This window comes from Peromyscus californicus, unplaced genomic scaffold (assembly GCF_007827085.1).
Source record: "Peromyscus californicus insignis strain IS unplaced genomic scaffold, ASM782708v3 Scaffold_11__1_contigs__length_118956290, whole genome shotgun sequence".
Classification (NCBI taxonomy): Eukaryota; Metazoa; Chordata; class Mammalia; order Rodentia; family Cricetidae; genus Peromyscus; species Peromyscus californicus.
The window spans coordinates 28,321,596-28,341,251 of record NW_026294402.1 but is presented as its reverse complement, the minus strand read 5'-3'; positions in this window follow the sequence as shown (position 1 = coordinate 28,341,251).

Here is a 19,656-nt window from a genome sequence, read left to right as displayed (position 1 = left end):
GGCTGTAATTGTTGTACCCATACTGGTCAACATGATTCAGTTTTGCTGAAGGAAGAAGCAAACTCTCAGAAACTCAATAGCAAAACAACAAAGTGTGTTGGATTGTGCTAAGGGTCCAGAAACTCCAGGACAAATTCTTCTGTGAAGGAGATCAGGCCCCTGTCTATTTCTCAAGTGATCTTCCATGACAGACCTAGCTTCCAAGTTGTCAGAGCAAAGAACGAGTCATGGCCTCAAGTGATTCCTCTGTAGAACTTTAGCCTAGAAGGATGTCTACCACTCCCTTTCATCTCCCCTTAGGAAGAGTCCTATCACACATTCTTCTCAGCACAAGGGGCTGTGGAACTCATGGGTATGGGGAAAGATGTAAATATCTTTTCTATACTGCTATTTTAAGAATAATCATCCCATTATCAGTGCATCAGGAAAATGGATATTTTGGTTTTTCTTTCAGGGTTATTCCTTACTCCCCTCCCTCCATCCTCATCCATGCCCTAGGAAGTGGAACCTGCATCAAATGTTCACCTGACCCTGGACTTCCTATGTTCCAGACTTCCGTCTTGTCCCCCTTCTGTTCCCGAGAGAAGAACCAGTAGAAGAGAATATCAAGGTCAAGATAGCGGTCCCAGTTTATTCCTGTTATCACCATAAATAGGGCCAGGGCTCCTCCATTGTTCACTTCCATTCTGTCTTTGTGGGTTCTCAGATTTCATCACTTCAGGGACCCCAACAACCTACTCTTAAGATGATGGAAGTGCCACACAACTTATTGTGGTTTCCCTCAGCTTTACCCACATCTTTGTAAATAGTCTCAACTAAACCCTTCTTGGATTACCCAACCAAAACACTGAGTGTCCTCCTCTGATCCTGGAGCACACAAATGACAGTGGGAATTTACAAGAGACATTCTGAGGAACAAGTCCATGCATATGCCCAACTAAATACTCCACCATTTGAGTTAGAAATTTGTCAATTTTGGAGAAAGTCTACTTTTCATAACCTCAATTAGTGTATCAAGTAGTGTCCTTTATTTTTTTTTGTTTCATCCTCAGCATCTTCAGAAGCATTGGTTTCTTTTCCTATAGAATCCTCTCATTACCATAGAAAACAATCCAGAAGTACCCCTAGCCCAGAATCTATTCCTCTCCATTACTCAAGCAATTAGGTCTCACTCCAGATGCATTGTTAGCCATCTTCCATGTCACAGGGTGTCCAAATATATACAGCATACTGGCCAAATCAGGCCATTTTATGAATGAGCTTAGCCACACTCGCTCACTTATGTATGGTGCTTGGCTAGTTTCATACTAAATAGCAGAGGTGAGCGGTGAAGACGGAAACCCCATGACCTACAAACGTAAAATGTCGATTATTTGACCTGTCTCTGGAGACGTGCATTGCTCTTTAGCCATGCCACAAGATCACCCAAAACCAGTCAAATGCCACATTACTTAAGGCCAAGAATGAGGACTGCCTCTGGCACAACAGCTGCCCATAAAATATCAATTCTGATATGGACTACAACCCTACCCTTCCCATAAAACATTTCCAGCATTCCTAGTTCAACTTTTGCATTTGACTGATGTAGCCCTAATTAGCATTTTCTTTGCCATGCCTTAGAATAGATTTATTCATGTCTGTTTCTCTGTATCAGGTTTGAGAGAAGTGTGCAGACAACAGCTACACCTTATGTAGCTCTAGATCTCCTTTGATACCTGCAAAGTGACTGGCATACCATTGAATGAGTGAATACCTACAGAACTAGAAATTGGCATTCAGTATTGTAATCGGGAAATAGCATGATCATAGGGACTTAAAAAAACATGATTGTATAGAAATCTAAGAAAGGAAGAAGAAAGGGTTAAAATTATCATTCTTGATGACACAGTGTGTGCAGCTGTAGCAAGAAGGCAACAGGAGCCCAAGTGAAATAGCGTACACCAATTTCAGAACTCACGCCTTGACACGAAGGAGCTTGGTGAGCCAGAATTAGCCAGTTAAATACCAGTAGGTGGCTTTGTGGGAAGCCTCAACCTCCTTCAGTATATATCACTTAAAAACAATTCTCAGTCCCACAATCGACAGCACTAATATCTGTCTTTCATAAACAGTTCCTGTGTTTTATGATATAGATAGATAGATAGATAGATAGATAGATAGATAGATATAGATATAGATATAGATATAGATATATAGATATATAGATATATAGATATATTCAGATCTCATTCTTTTAAATCTCAGAATGGCCTCGTAGTTCAGGCACAATTTTGTATTACTATTGAAAAGTGAATAGAAAGACCACAAAATAAGTACTCAGCAGTGCTACCAATAAAGGAGATGAGCAGAAAGAGAGAAGAGGGGCAGAGGGAAGGAACCAATTACCAGAGTGTGAAAACCAAAACTGGAAAGCACATTGGTCTAGCTGGGGAGGGGATTCTTCAACTAGAATTAGGCAACAAAGTAATAACTGCTTTGAGGTCTTGAACGCCCTGACCAGAACAGTACATAGAGTTGGGTAAGAGGGGAGCAGAGGGCCTCTATGATCCCAGATAAACTATTATCCTAGACAATTTCTCCCAGACAACATGGTAATGTTTTAGTTGCATATCTTTACTCCTTGTCAAATGTATGTCTCTGCCATACATTTGAAAACAAATGGCCTTGGACATATTCTAGCAAATCTTAGTTGATGAGAAAGGCGGGCTGGATTTAGGCTGCAGACTGAAGTTTTCTCTGGGAAATTAAAAGTTCTGCAGTAGAACACGAGGGTTTTCTTGATAGTTGGCTTGTCACTGCAAGAACTGTGGGCAATCTGAATAATGGGCAGAGCAGAAACTCCCAGGAGCCCTGAGCACACTGGAAAGTGCAAAGGCCCCTCACACCTCAACCTGTTGTTCTCAGGATGGCAAGCCTCCAAAAGGCTGACTCCTCATCATCCTGGGCAGGCAGTGTTTGGTAACAAGCACCAAAGACCCAGAGCCTCGGGGCTGAAACCATTCAATGGAAGTGTTGAAAACAAAGCTTCTTTTCAAGATGCCTCACTTTGCAGATGAGGAAACCGGACACGAGAGGAAGGCGACTTAGGATCACACAACTCTGAAGTGCCACATGTAAGCCTAAGAATGTCTGTGATTTGTTTGATTGATACCCTCCTAATGTGACTCTAGATTGGCCCTTCCACTCTTCTGAGGAGAGAGCTACAGAGTGTGATAGCAGTAAGGTAAGGTGGACGGCACACACTGCAGCCTGAACACATCAGACTACCCTTTGAGCTTCTAAATCCCTGGTAGAAGTAGAGCCAGTGCGACAATTTAAATGTTTTTTTTTTTTTTAACACTTTGCCTTTGTTAGTTCCTAATAAAAATATCTCCTGCATGCATAAAACATGGACCATGTTATTTAAGCATATGGAAGATGAAAGAAATTGGTCTTCAAAGGCTTTCGCTTTCTGATGTGAAGTTTATTCTCTGTACTCTGTCCATTTCTGAGTTTCTTCCCACCTTTCCTTCACTGGGGGTGAGTGCATGAAATGGAGCTAAGAGAGCAACCCACATTTCAGAACGCTTTGCCAAAGCTTAGTGTTTCATCTGGAGTGCTCCCATCTGCAGACGGATGACTTAGTATGGAAGCTAGACTGCACTCTCTATTCCAAGGTTAATATTTTCCATTTCTTAAACCAACAACCCTCACAGGGGCATTGAGGAGCCAAGACCAGAAAGCTGCCCTTTTCATGAAGGCAATGATAGAATGCACAGCCTATGGAACATAACAACAACATGAAACTTGTGGAACCACGGACTTCTTTTTATTATCACCACACACAGGCAACTCTAAGGAGTGTTGGTGATAAAACACTCCTTCCCAGTGGAGTTAATGGCTCCCTACCTGACCTCCCCATTCACACATACACATAGACCTCGGTTTGATGGAGATGTTTCTTTTTATATTTTATGTTAGAATTTCTCCTGTTTTATTATCCTTCATAAAAAATTATATAATATAAAAGTTCCAACTTATTTTTCCATATTTATTTATTTATGGAGAGAAATCTCAGCATACTTCTCTGTTTCCCATTTCCTTTGGGTGTTTCTTGAAACATTTAAAAATGGTTATTTCAGCAAAGATTAGATTTCCAGTCAGGACAGACTTAAATATATTAAACAACAATCGCTGCTAAATTCCTTTACTAATATGAACATGGTAGCCAGCCATTCAGAAGCCCCCTAAACAGTATAAGTGCCCTGCCTTTTGAGATTTTAGATCTGCACACAAGATGCAGTAGAAATATGATCATATAATAGATTAACATATCAATTTTGAAGCTGAGCTAATAAAAAACAACTGTTCTTATTTTATAGACGGGATTAAACCAAAAGGGGAAAATTAAGCTAGCCCCAGTGATGCAGGCCTGTACTTGCAGCTACTCAAGAAACTGAGACAGGAGCATCAGTTCAAAGGTCACTAAAATTCATTAATAAACTCAGAGTTCATTGGTCTGAGAACTGTTGCAGGATATTTGATCACACCATGAACCCTGAGATTGCATTAGTTAAATAAAATCAACCATAGGTCAAGAGGTGGAGCAAGCCTCCAATTGATCAGAACAAACCATGGAGAGTAAAAGGAAGTGGGGAGGTTGAGGGGAGGCGGGTAAGATTGGGTTGCTCTATGAAAAACAACACAGAAAACATTGGAGCAGTAGGATTTTTTTTTAATTCATCTATTTATTTCATATCCCGGTTGCAGCCTCCCCCTCCCCATTCTCCCCTCCCAGTCCCTCTCTCTCATACTCCCTCTCCCACAACCTAGTCCCCTCCTCTTCTGTCTCTATCCAGGAAAAGGCAGGTATCCCTCGAATATCAACAAAACATGGCATATCAAATTGCAGTAAGATTAAGCATCTCCCCATGTATTAAGGCTGGACAAGGTGACCCAGCATGAGGAGTAGGATCCCAAAAGCTAGCTAGTAAAAGAGTCAGAGACAACCCCTGTTCTCACTGTTGGGAGTCCTACAAGAAGACCAAGCTACACAACTATAACATATATGCAGTCCCATGAAGGCTCCTTGGTTGTCGGCTCAGTCTCTGTGAACCCCTGTGAGTACAGGTTAGTTGACTATGTGGCTTTCCCATGGTGTTCTTAACCCCTCTGGCTCCTACAAGCCTTTTTCCTCCTCTGCAGGATTCCAGAACTCTGCCTAATGTTTGGCTGTGGATCCCTGCATCTGTTTCCATCAGTTGCCAGATGAAGCCTCTCTGATGACAATTGGATCATGCACCAATCTGGTCACAGAAGATGGCCAGTTCAACCTACTTATCCACTATTGCTAGGAGTCTAAGTTGGGGTCCTTTCCATAGATCCTCCCCTGTGCCAGGCTTCCACCCAGATCCCAAAATGCACCCCCAGCAGTCCCCCCTCAGCACTCTTCTCCTCTGTTCTTCACCACCCCTGTCAACCTGATCACTCATGTTCCCATCCCAACCTGCCCTCAGTTCACTCATAAAATCTCTTCCATTTCCCCTTCCTAAGGGGATCTAGGTGCCCCCCTTGAATTCTCCTTGTTACCTAGTCTCAATAGTTACCCTTTATTTTACAGCTAATATCCACTTATGAGTGAGTACTTATCATGTTTGTCTTTATTGGTCTGAGTTACCTCAATCAGGATGATTTTTTCTAGTTCCATTCATTTGCCTTCAAATTTCCTGGTGTCCTTGTTTTTAACAGCTGAGTAATACTTTGTTGTGTAAATGTACCACATTTTCTTTACCCATTCCTCAGTAGAGGGACATCTATGTTGTTTCCAGGTTTGGGCTATTATAAATAAAGCTGCTACAAACATAGGTGAACAAGTGTCCTTGTGGCATGATTGAGCATCCTTTGGTATTTGTGGCATGACTGAGCATCCTTTGGTATATGCCCAAGAGTGGTATAGTTGGGTCTTGAAGTAGATCAATTACCAGTTTTCTGAGGAACCATCTTACTGATTTTCATAGTGACTGTACAAGTTTGCACTTCCACCATCAATGGAGGAGTGTGCCCCTTGCTCCACTTCCTCTCCAGCATGAGCTGTTGCTTGTTTTTTATCTTAGCCATTCTGACAGGTGTAAGATAGAATCTAAGAGTCTTTTTATCTGCATTTCCCTGATGGTTAAGGATATTGAACATCTTAAGCATTTCTGAGCCCTTTGAGTTTCTTCTGCTGAGAATTCTCTGTTTAGATCCACATCCCACTTTTAATTGGATTATTTGGTTTGTTGATATCTAGTTTCTTGAGTTCTTATATATGTTGGAAATCAGCCCTCTGCTGGATATGGGGTCAGTGAAGATCTTTTCCCATTCTGTAGGCTGCCATTTTGTCCTCTTGATGTTGTCCTTTGGAGAGGCCCCTTCCTGAGATGTTGGTGGAGGAGGAAGGTCAGTCAGCTGGGTTGCTTTCTCTGCCTCTCTGAGCTAGCAGATTTCTACTCCAGCATCTGGCTCCCGAGAATTTACTGGTCAAATAAAAAGATAGAGAACTAGTCAAAAACATTTGTCTCCCTATGTGGAGGCAGCTGAGACAGTGACAGAGGCAGCAGTAGTGAGATATGAAGGCTCTCCTGAGCCACAGCCTCAGCAGCAAGGAGGCAGAGGCAGAGATGCAGTCAGCAGCTGAGGCAGCAGTAGATTCAGGTGCAGCCACTGTGCTGCAGATAAAACAACAGAGAACTCTTCCTTAATTACAACTATATATTAGTTATGATTTTAAAATGGTAGTTTTATTATAAAAAGAAAATTCCCTTCATAGGGATATTGCAAAGATAAGAAATGTAAAGTAGTGCTTTTAAGTGACATTGTGTGTTAGCTACATGTACTTCATCAAGAACAGTGGTCAGAATTAGTCAAATCTTCTGTCTCTTTGCAGCTACAAGACAGGACCCAGCCAGCCATACCAGATTGTCAACAATGTTTGTGGAGGGGTTAGAGTTTTATGCTGAATGGAACCTTAGAGACCCTCCTTACTCTATGAGAAACGGAGGTTTGGAGATATGAAATAACTTCAGAGAATTCTTCCAGCTGGTGTGTAGAGAAATGGAAGAACACTGGTCCACTGTGACCTGAATCACAGTCACCCCTTGGCTATCACCCTGACTTTACCATAAGAAGTGAAGTCTCCTAAACCTACTGATCAAGTTCCCACCCCATCCCCCCAACTGTGGGGAATGGATTCCAAGACCCCTGCTAGCTGAATGAAATTTCAGACAATCAGGAACCTGGACATTCTGTAACATTCTACTTGTAAATAACTATTTGTTATCCACAGAAGAGATTAAAAACAATGACTAATAATGAAATTACACATTTATATGAATGTACTACAACAAAAGTTATTTTTTAAAAAAGAGCTATATTTTCCAGAATTTTCCACTTAATGTTTTCAAATCATGATTGACTGTGGGAAGCTGAAATCCTAGGATATATGTCCACGGATGAGGGGAATTGCTGCATGTGAGCGTGAACAGGGAAGGAAGCTTCCTATTAGAAGGAGACGCAGACTATAAACTCTTCTCCAACTCAATCTGCAGCCACAGTTCCTCTATCTGGGTCCCATTTGAATGACATTTAATTGGCATAGGTATCATTTCACTCCCTCATCCCTGGGCTCATATTTATTTCATGATTGACTTACTTGGTCTACTAACTTCTAGGGACTTGGTCAGCTGGTGACACCTCCGGTTCCCTTCAGTCTCTCAACATGTTTAGAGGAGTCATTCAGCTCACGTCCCAAACCATGGAAAGCCAAGAAAACCTATTTTAGACCAAGCTGACAAGTGAGGTAGAGGAAGATGTCAGGAGGAATCAGACAGACTTCAGCTTATCTTTCCTTGTCACCCTCTTCTCTGAGTCACACTAAGCCTTCGGCCACTAATGAATCCAGAGTCATTCTGTCACCCAACACTTTTCTACCCGTACTTAAGCAAGGCCTAGAAAAGGTGTCATTAAGTTGTGTTGTATTCATTTACCCAACTATATGTTAAGTTCCTATCCCAAGGCCAAGGCCCCTCAGCTGTTTGCTGATCCTCTTGCCTATTTATCTCTGTGCCCGTCTGGAACTGCACTCCAAACCCAGTCTCATCTCCTGGCCCAGCAAGCAGATGTGAATTATCATTTGAATTAGTCAACAACAGGTCTGTGGGCAGAGCTTAAAGCTCTGTATAAATCTATCCAGCAGAAATGGGGGTTATCTAAGAAGCTCATGAGGTCCTCACTCTTTCAAAGATTCCTCCCAGTCTTCCCTTTGCCGAAGAAACCAAAGTTATAGGGCAATTAGCTAGTTCAAAGCCCTCTCCTCAAGAACATGTCTAATCCAAGAACCAGGGAGCAGCAGCTCTCTGTAGCAGCAGGAGTCTAGCAACATCTGGGTTGCATCCCGAGCTGCCAATCTTTCTAACTTATTAATAACAGAAAGGAATGACCAAAAACGGCATAAAAGGTTATCAGCGGCTCTTCTTCCCTCCCGAGCATCTTTGCAATGGCCTTGATTGATGCCAGATTGCCTGGCAAGGAACACAGTGGCTATTTTTAGTTTGCTTTCTATCTGAAGGACTTTTATTTCTGCTTGTGAACCTTTATAAATATTTAAAAGAAAGAAAAGGCATGAATGGAAGAACATGTGGCCTCACGGAGACCCATCAAAAATGTCTGTAGAAATTATTTCTCTGTGTGTGTGTGTGTGTGTGTGTGTGTGTGTGTGTGTGTGTGTGTGTGCACGTGCATGCATATGTGTGCGGTGTGTGTGCGCGTGTGTACATGTGCATGTGTATGTGTGTGTGTGTGTGTAGCTGGGCTGAGGTCTGGAGTTACAGGACTGCATTGTGTGAATAGAGAAAACATGCAAAGCCTCAGGGAAAGTTTCCAACCCTAAGAGAAAGCAAAGCTAATAAGATACAAACTCAAAACTCTTTATCCAACTGCCTCTTTTGTGCACACATAGGGTAATCATGCTTCCCTCCTTCCTCCTGAGAAGTAGAAACATTGAGTGGAGGAGTTGGGGTGCAAATCTTAGGTCTTCAAATGATCAATAACTCCCTTTGATCAGAGACAGAAGGCATTTGCCTCCTCTTAGAATGCCCATGTATAAAATGAAGGTAGGAGTAACACCTAAAGCTACGTATGCTCTTGGATAGGATCCTTCTGCATTTTTATGATCTTCACCCAAAGTTCTTCCTTCATTTCAGAAGAATCTGAAATGTCTTCTCTTGTTTTCTCATACAGCACATTAGAAAGTCAATTCAGCAAGTGTTTCCTGCGTGTCTGCTACCCAACATACAATCCTGGCCTGTGGGAGGAAAGGGGATCTGGAGCGGATCATATTCTGTGGTACAAGAGTGGGCACGATTCTCTCTGGGTCTCTTGGCACTATTTCAACAGGTTGAAGCTCTTTTCCAGAGAGAAGAGTTTTCTGTCTTGTTCCAGCCTTTGGGGAAAGAGCCTTGATGGATTCAAGATTTAATTGAGATTTCACCCATCTTATCCATTTCAGCAAAATTGCTAATTACATAGCCCGCACAGCCATCCACAAATCTCAGGACTAATTCGCTAAATGCTATTTATTGAGCAACTGCTATGCTGGGTCTTGAGAATACTTCAAAAGAACCACAGCCAGTGTGCCTGCTGTTGCAGAATTTATAATCCAGCTGGGAACTATAGGCAAAGGAAAAGTATTTGTCAACCTTATTGGAATACCAGGATGCCAGATCCTGGAAGTACAAAAGAGAAATTCTAGCCACCTGGGGACTGTGTACCCTTTCACTGATTTCAGCGTGCCTCTGCAGAAATTACAAATAAGATTACAGATTACAAATAAGTTTTCTACAGGTGCCACAAGTAGCTGACACCATTCTAGAAAAGCTCCCCTGAGCCACCATCCCCAAACTAGGTCCACTTCAATCATTCTGGAGGATATAGAGACCCAGCTGCATGTCTCAGAGACTTTTCTTCATTCACCCTCTGTCCATATATTCATTCATTTTAGGATACCCATCTGGTAGGCACATTCAGCTGAGGGGCTACTAGTGGGACCTCATGTCCCCTGATGAATCTCAGTTTCTGTCTAGCCTCATGGTCTTGGCTCTCAGCCCTTGTAAAGAAAGTCAGACGAATGCTGAGGTAAAGGTGTCAGCTGGAGCCTAGAGGTAAAATGGGGTATGACTTCAGTGCTTCAAAGGAATCAGTGGAAATCACCATGGCTTGTGTACAACATTCTGCTCACATGGGCAGAATGTCACCCATTCTCTGTGAATTTAAAGTAACTGAGGGGGCAATGAAAGAGATAAAAGTATTTGAAAGTTTCCAGGTCTTCTCTGAAGCACATTAAACACTGTGTTCCCCTGAATATCTCTCCCTATGCCTTTTTCTTCCTCACCCACACATAAAGCTTCAGTAATGCTTTGGGGTTCTTCAAGTAATTCCCAACTCTCTCATCACTCCAAATTCTAATATTTCTGTCTAAATTGTTCTTATATGACCTTAGGGATTCTTCCCTGATCATCATCCATTGTAAGAACAGGTCATTTCCTAGCAACTTTCCTCCTATAGTGCCTGCACTTTGATTGACACCAACTCATTCTTTAAACAGATATTGCTGAGCACCTACCATCCTGAGGGTCTTGAGATGGGATCTTGGCCGACTGTCTCCTCCACTGGTGGGAATAATTTGAGAGCAGAAACCATATCTTTCATGTTAAAAGACTGAACCCCTAGTCTGCCTAGTATATTTTGATGCCGTGCTATGAATTACTATTATTATTACAATAATATTGGTTTCCTTTGGGATCTGCTGGATCTTCTTGCTTCTGCTTCCTAAATGGTGAAGTTACAGGCATAAACCACCATAGTTGGCTTTGAATTCCTTTTTTTTTTATTTTGCAATACAATTCAGTTCTACATATCAGCCATGGATTCCCTTGTTCTCCCCCCTCCCGTCCCCCTCACCTTCCCCCAAGCCCCCCGCCCATTCCCATCTCCTCCAGGGCAAAGCCTTCCCCACAGACTGAGATCAACCTGGTAGACTCAGTCCAGGTAAGTCCAGTCCCCTCCTCCCAGGCCGAGCCAAGCAATCCTGCATAGGCCCCAGGTTTCAAACAGCCAACCCATGCAATGAGCACAGGACCCGGTCCCACTGCCTGGATGCCTCCCAAACAGATCAAGCCAATCAACTGTCTCACCCATTCAGAGGGCCTGATCCAGTGGGGACCCCTCAGCCATTGGTTCATAGTTCATGTGTTTCCATTCATTTGGCTATTTGTCCCTGTGCTTTATCCAACCTTGGTCTCAACAATTCTCGCTCATATAAACCCTCCTCATTCTCGCTAATTGGACTCCCAGAGATCCACCCAGGGCCTAGTCATGGATCTCTGCATCCAGATCCCTCAGTAGTTGGATGAGGTTTCTAGCACGACAATTAGGGTGTTTGGCCATCCCATCACCAGAGTAGGTCAGTTCGGGCTGTCTCCTGACCATTGCCAGCAGTCTGTTGTGTGGGTATCTTTGTGGATTTCTATGGGCCTCTCTAGCACTTTGCTTCTTCCTATTCTCATGTGGTCTTCATTTACCATGGTCTCCTATTCCTTGTTCTCCCTCTCTGTTGTTGATCCAGCTGGGATCTCCTGCTCCTCCAAGCTCTCTTTCCCTCGACCCTCGCCTTTCACTACCCCCACTCATGTCCAGGCTGTTCATGTAGATCTCATTCCATTAAGAAATTAGACATCAAAATGCCCAACAGTCCAATTAAGAAATGGGCTATAGAACTAAACAGAGAATTCTCAACAGAGGAAACTCAAATGGCCGAAAGACATTTAAGGAATTGCTCAACATCCCTAATCATCAGGGAAATGCAAATCAAAACAACTCTGAGATACCACCTTACGCCTGTCAGAATGGCTAAGATCAAAAACACTGAAGACAACTTATGCTGGAGAGGATGTGGAGCTAGGGGAACTCTCTTCCACTGCTGGTGGGAATGCAAGCTTGTATAACCACTTTGGAAATCAATATGGCACTTTCTTAGAAAATTGGGAATCCATCTCCCCCAAGATCCAGCTATACCACTCTTGGGCATATACCCAAGGAATGCTCAACCACACCATAAGAGCACTTGTTCAGCTATGTTCATATCAGCATTGTTTGTAATAGCCAGAACATGGAAACAACCTAGATGCCCTTCAACTGAAGAATGGATAAACAAAATGTGATACATATACACAATGGAATACTACTCAGCAGAGAAAAACAATGACATCATGAGGTTTGCAGACAAATGGATGGATCTAGAAAAAATCATCCTGAGTGAGGTAACCCAGACTCAGAAAGACAAACATGGTATGTACTCACTCATAGCAGGATACTAGATGTGGAACAAGGATGACTGGACTGCTACTCACATCACCAGGGAGGCTACCTGGAAAACAGGACCCCAAGAATTCCTTTTTGAAGCACCTGATGGACCTAAGTTGACAGAGAGAAGAACTGAATCTAGATAATTAGATTCTGTGAATAAGAAAGAAGCAAATTTGATTAAACAAGTTCATTGAAACATCATAATGCCTTTCCAGAGTGCAAATCTCAACCTTACGACAAGCACACTCTGTGTTTAAGTTTCCCTAAGGAGTCCCAGATAGGGATATAATCTATTCTGTGGGCCCTGCCCTCTCTACCCTTTTGGCCTCTTGATTTTTAGCATTGCAGAAATATTACTCCCAGAAATAGACTGACCTTTCCAAAAGTAACCAAAATCATGCATTCCAGCTGAGGACAATGAACTTGATTTTTTTAAAAAAAGTTTAAGTTTCTGTGCCAGCATAATGAACTTGTTAGCTACTCCTATGTTCTCTCAGTTTTCAGATAAACAAAAACATGATTCCCAAATATGGCTTGAATAAAAACATTATGTGTTTTATTTTCCTTCCCTACCTTAGTCAAATGTTATTGAAACTTTGCGAACTGTCCAGTTAATAATCACCCAAATACCATTATTTTTATTTTATAATCATGGCACACTGATTGTGTTGCCAAAGGCACATTTGGAGGTAAGCACACTTGCTAAAAAGTAAAGTCTATGGAGATAAATGAAGAAAAATGCCCTTTGCTTTGAGTTGGAGTCATCCCTTTCTCACAGGTAACAAGTGTCTCACTGTTTACTGATTGCAGTGGGTGTTTTATAGAAGCACCCCAAGAAAATAGGGGGGGCTAGTTACTGACTGTCTCATAAGGTTTGGAAACATAGCACACTCTGAGTCATCAAAGAACAAATGGTTTGGAAACTACACAATACGGCAGAGGCTTTCTGGCTGCCATCAGAACTTGGTTTTGTAGGTAGATAAGCCAAGATTTAAGCCATACCAGCCCTTAAAACAAAATTTATCCAGTGCCCTCCACATGCAGGTCAATATTCTAAGCACTTGGCAAGACTTACATCGTTTATTTTTCATAGGAGTCTATGACGTAAGCTCCATCCGAGGTAAACAAACAACTGAAGAGCATAGTATACAAACAGATGAGAAGATTGCTGGGAATCTTATAACTGTACACAACTCCCTAGTAATTTGACACCAGAGTTTATGTCCAACTCACTAGGAGGCACTTTCTCTGCCCAATCAGCTTTCCCCTCTCATTTCAACATTCTCATGTGGAGAAGAGGTAGATGCCTACTTTGCTGGCTTGTTAGGGAAGGCTAAAAACAACGTCTATCTAGTTCCTAGTAAAATTTGTGGTGCACGGAGATGCTTCAAAATTGTAGATTTTACCAGCATGTATGACATCCAGGATATGCCAGTACAGGATCTCTTATCTACACACATAAAGAAGACCATGTGTTAGCGTCGTATAAAGAGCTATCACCCTAAAATAACATGCAAAGTTCTCCCTCTATCTCTCCATATAAATGTGTGTGCATTCATCATCTAGGACTTTTAAGAATGTTCATGTTCTCCCAAAGCCATCACTGTTAGATAATCTTGAAAAAAATCACATGCTCAATGATTTATCATCGATCATAATTGTCCAATTAATTGGATTGAGAAGCATGTAGGAGGTTAGTAAAGCATATATCTAGGGGTGTCTGTGAGACTAGATCATGGGCACTCTGGCTTAATGGTTGATTTAATCCACCTGTAGCCTCTGAATCTGAATAGATCATGGAGTGGGTCATGGGGTCTTGGAAGATGTGATCTGGTTGGGCAATATGTATCCCTAGGGGTTTGTCTTTGGAGATTACCTCTTGCCTCATTCCCTTCCTGTGACAGTTCTATCCCATTTCCTGACACCATGACATGAGCTAGCTACTCTGCAAAGTCCTCCTAGCCATGGTGGGTGGAAACCACTGAAACAAAGAAAAATAATCTTTCTTCCATTAAGTTGTTTATTCTGGGCATTTTATCACAACAACACAAAGTCCAAGGAACACACTCTGGTTCTATTTTACAAAAAATTCTGCAGTGTGTGTATGTGTGTGTGCTTGTGTGAACACATGCAAGCATGCATACATGCATGCATGCAAGAATGCCACAGTGCACATGTGGAGGTTAGAGAACAACTTTCAGGAGTTGCTTCTCTCCTTTCACCATGTGGGTCCCAAGTATCAATCGAACTCAAGTCATTAGGCCTGGTGGCAAGTACCATAATCCATTGAGCCACCTCATCAGGCACTGATTCGATTTTGTTTAAATAGGAGAAATTATTTTACTATTTTCTGGCCAACATTCACAGTACAAATGCATCTGCCAGTATGAATAACTGTTAACTTTTAATCACAGACAGTAGTGAAATATGTTTTTTTCTTACAATGTGATGGTATAGTGGAGACCAGACATTTGAAAAGAATGATCCCTGTAACATCGCCTTCCTCTCTCAGCAATCTGGGTTGGGGATGGAGAGAAGAGTTCATCATACAGGTGAGCATGTGTGTTTGCATGGGCCCTCCTGGTAACTCATTTCAAGAAGGCTAAAAGCCTATCCTGAATTTGCTGCCCTCCACTTACCAGAAAGCAATTTACATGTTCATCCTTTTTCCTAATTAATCTCACACTAGCCAACCACAAGATCCCACAAGCCACTGTGTGCCTGGGGACACTTGGCAGCCGTATGAGATGCGTTGAATCCTTGTGTCACTTGCTTTGCCTATGGCTAGAGCTGATGCCAAGCCAGCTCGCAGGAGACAGGCCTATGCCAGGCTGCTGGGAAGTGGGTGCTGGAGGATGCTACCTCACAGAAGAGAGAAGCACGAAAGGGCTGCACCCGGGGCTCTAACCTCACACCATGGAAAAGACAGCACAGGCATCTGATGACAATTTGTACGAGGTTTGCAAGAAATTCAGAGCAGCCCAGAGCTATTTTTAGTGAGGATGTTGGGGGTGTGATTCAGAGGGTCTTGGTTAATAAATCACCTCGTCCCCCAGTTGAAGAGTAAACAATGATATAAACAGTGTGAAACTGCGATCACACGCCGGCCGCCTCCACACTTGTGTTCTCACATTTCCTCATCTATTTCTGCTTCCCTGTCACCACTTCTGCCACTTCCTTCAGCTGGTTCTTTCAGAAAAACAGCTGAGTTTAAGACATTTGTTGAAGAGAATGAGATGTCCCTGACCCAAGGAAGCCATGACATCTCCTTGAATAACTAACTATTCAGTGGCCCTTAGAAGACTCAAGAAAGCTTTCAATAAGTGATCTTCTCAACCTTCTCACCTTGCACACTCCATTCAGGCCCTTCCACTTCCACATCTCATGTTACTTAAAGCTAAAACTCTGACCATTCACATTTATGTAACTCTGTTTGCCACCGTCTCTTGGGTTACTGGACTCATCTATAAGCTACCCAGCGAAGGATTCAATGTGATAATGATATTCTTAAATGGCATAAAGGTGTGAATGTTTCAGGCCTCTGTTCTTATTTTCTAATTGAAGATCTAACTTTTTTTATACTTAATTTCCCAAATTGTTCTTTTAATCTTATTGCCATATACCCCTCATCCACAATGACAGAATTCATAAAGACATTTCCGTTCAAGTGTATCAGGCTCATTGGCCATCTTAAACCCCATGCCATCCACTTTCTTCTTCTACCCTCTCCATCAATCTTCTTTCAAGATGACCAAGTGATCTTGGTCTTTCGTGTCGTAGGTACACAAGTGATTTCATTTATACATTACATAGAGTGTATAATATGAACTCTACCTATGAAAGAAAACCTCTGATGTTTGTCTGTCTGGGCCTGGCTAGTTGTTTAATAGGATGATCTCCAGTTCTAGCCATCTTCCAGCAGACAGCACAATTCCATTCTTTTGGGTGCATAAAACTCTATTATGTATATATACCACATTTTCATTCATGTGTGTGTTGATAAAGACACCTAGACTGGTTCCATAACTTGATGCTGTGAACAATGCTGCTATAAATAGGGTGTGTGGGTGTTCCTGCAGTATGATGACTTAGATTCCTTCAGCTATAGACCTAGGTGTGGTATATATGTGTCACGTGGTAGTTCATATTTTAGTTTTTTTGAGGAACCTCCGTGGTAATTGCCATAGTGGCGTACATTTCACATCCCCACCAGCAGTAAATAGGGTTCCACTTCGCTAATATCTCTGCCAACATTTGTTGTCATATTTTTTCCCTGGCTGATAACTCTTATGACTGTGATTTTATGGGCTACTAATGCAGTTTGAGTTCTCGTTTCCCTGATGGCTAAGGCTGTTGAACACATTTTCATATTTTTACAGGCCATCTGTACTTCAGCTTTGGAGAAATTACTGTTTGTTTTATTAGCTCCTTTACTGTTTGGATTGTTTGGAGGGGTTGCTATTTGCTTAGTTCTTTGTATATTCTAGCATTAATCATCTATAAGACCTGTAGCTAGCAAAGATGCTCTCCCACTCTGAGGATGGACTTCACCTGGCTATTTTTCTCCTTGTCTCTGGAAAAGATTTTTCATTATATTTGTTAATCTTTGTATTGTTTCCTGAGCGATTAGAGTTCTTTTCAGAAAGCCCTCACCTGTGCCTCTACCTTAAAATGTTTCCCGTGTTTTCTTTTAATAGTTTCAGTTTCATGTCTGACATTAAGATCTTTTTTTTAATGTTGCTAGAATTCTAAAATAGTCTTTTTTTCCAAATTTTTTTTCTTTATTAAGAAATTTTCTACTCACTCCACATACCATCCACAGATTCCCCCCTCCTCCCTCCCCTGACATTAAGATCTTTCATTCATTTTTAATCAGTCCTCGTCAGGATGAGAGATATGGCCCGAGTTGGATTATCCAACATGTGGTTCTCCATTTCCCCCAGCACCATGTACTGAAGAGGCTTTCATTCCTCCATTGTATATTTTGGGCTCTTTTGCCACCTGTAGCTGTGAGGGTTCATTTCTGGGACCTGTGCTCCTGTGTTATTCATCTATATGACAGTGCCATGCTGTTCTGTTAGTGTGATTAGTGTGTTTGTTGGTATCATTTAGAATTCAGCACTGTGATACTTCCAGCATTTCCACCTTTTTCCCCATGATTGCTTTGTCTGTAGAGAATCGAGTGTGAACTCATGTGGATTTTAGGACTTTTTATGGGAAGCATTTCATTGGGGTTTTTGAACCTGTAGGTCAGTCTCAGTCAAACAGCCATGTTCACAATTTTAATTCTGTCTATTCGTGAGCATGGGGAGGTTTTCCATCTTTGAGTTCTTCCTCAGCCTTTTTATGAGTATTTTTAATTGTTAATTGTAGATTTCTTTTACTTCCCTTGTTAGGTTTATTCCTATATATGTTGTTTACTATTGTGAAGGAGGCTGTTTTCAGATTTCTTTCTCAATTTGTTTGTTGTTGGTCGGTAGAAAAGCTACCGATTGTATATTGGCTGTGTATCCTGTGCTTTCCAAAAAGGGCCCATCAGTTCTGGGGGTTTCTTTTGCTTGGAGATCTCTCCCATATAAGATCACACCACTTGCACTCACTTATTGCTGAGTCTTGTATCTCTAGCTAAGACTTCAAGCAGCATATTGCATGAGCAGAACATTTTTAGAGAAAATATTTTGAGTTTTCTTCATTTACTATAGTATTGGCTATAACGTTGACATATGTAGCCCTTACTATCCTGAAGAATGTTCCTTCTATCTCTAGTTTTGTCCAAGGATGTTGGACTTTACCAAAGGCCTCTTCTGAATCTATTGAGATGATTATATGCTGGGTTGCATTTATTGGTTTGTATATATTGAGTAATAATCCAAATTTTAATCATATTGTAAGTATTAGTGAGTCATCACAGGAATCGACTAGAAAACAAGTCTGGTTTTATTTTGAAACTTCAGAAAAGGCATGTTGCTCCTTGGATGGCAGGCTGGTGTTCTCTCCTCTGCCCTTCTTCTTTCTGTCTCTCTCTTGGATATTCTGCCTAACTATAACCTGGCTTGAGCAGCTTCTTTATTAACCAATCATAGCAACACACATTCACAGCATACAGAAAGACATCCCACAGCACTGAGGAGAGATGTAAATAAAAATTCCAAGAATTGCAAAAGATCCTCTACCTTCTCTCTCTCAGGTTGTGCTGTGATCACTCAATATGCCTAGAAAGAGTCATGGTGGACACAATGAGCCTGCCACAGTGCTGAAATGAAGAAAGTTTAATAAAGGGCTCTCGATGCTGACATAGTTGCCAGACTGAATCCCTGGCTTCCATCTTGAGCATTGAAAAATGTAAAGGTAGCTAAGGACCATGGTCAGTGGGAGGATGAATCCATTCATTCTCATTAAAATAGTCCATGGATGGAAATCATCAGAGTAACGTGGTGAAACAAGATCCAGGTACAAGCACAAGGAATGAGAAATTGGTCTCAGAACACAGGCTTTGAACAAGACTCTCAGAAATAAGCTTGTCCCCCTCTTCACTCAGTAGCCTATATATGTCACCCAACTTCATTTTGCCACATTCTCATATAAATTCTATACCCTGATAAGTTATGAGCAAGATACAGTGGAACCTACTGTAGAGTACAAAGTGATGCTGGGATAAGTTAGTATAATATACATATAAACTCTCCTCTCAAGGCAGCATGGTCCAGCTACTAAAGATTCCTTTGTTATAACTACTTCCCCTTATCTGTCTCATTTGTTTTCTTCTTCCTCTTTCCTTATTTTGCATCATAGTCAAATGTGGGTTTTCCAAAGCCTTTCTCTACATTCTATATCTTTGCCAAGAAACAGGATGTGAGGTACACATTCTCATAATTACTTTGGTGACCTGAAAACTCAAATAGGACTCTTTAAAAAAAATCAGTATGATGAAGATACTGTGAAAGCTACTTAAACGATACTGCTCTGAATATTGATGAATGAGATGATTGGTATAAGCAATGATTTGAAGACAGAAGCTTAGCATGGTGGCTCATGCCTAGAATTCCAGAACTTGAAAAAAGGAGACAGGAAGATTGCCATGAATCTGAGGTTAGCCTGGGTTGTGTGCTCAGTTACTGGTCAACTAGAAAGTTGGACCCAAGTTGGTCTCATGCTCAATTCTATCCAGTTATTATTGGCAGAACAACTTGCTGTGCATTTACCATAGTATAAATGCTGGAAGCATATCAGATGGGTGTATACTGTGGCTTCTGATCACAGCTCCAGAGAGTGAATAGA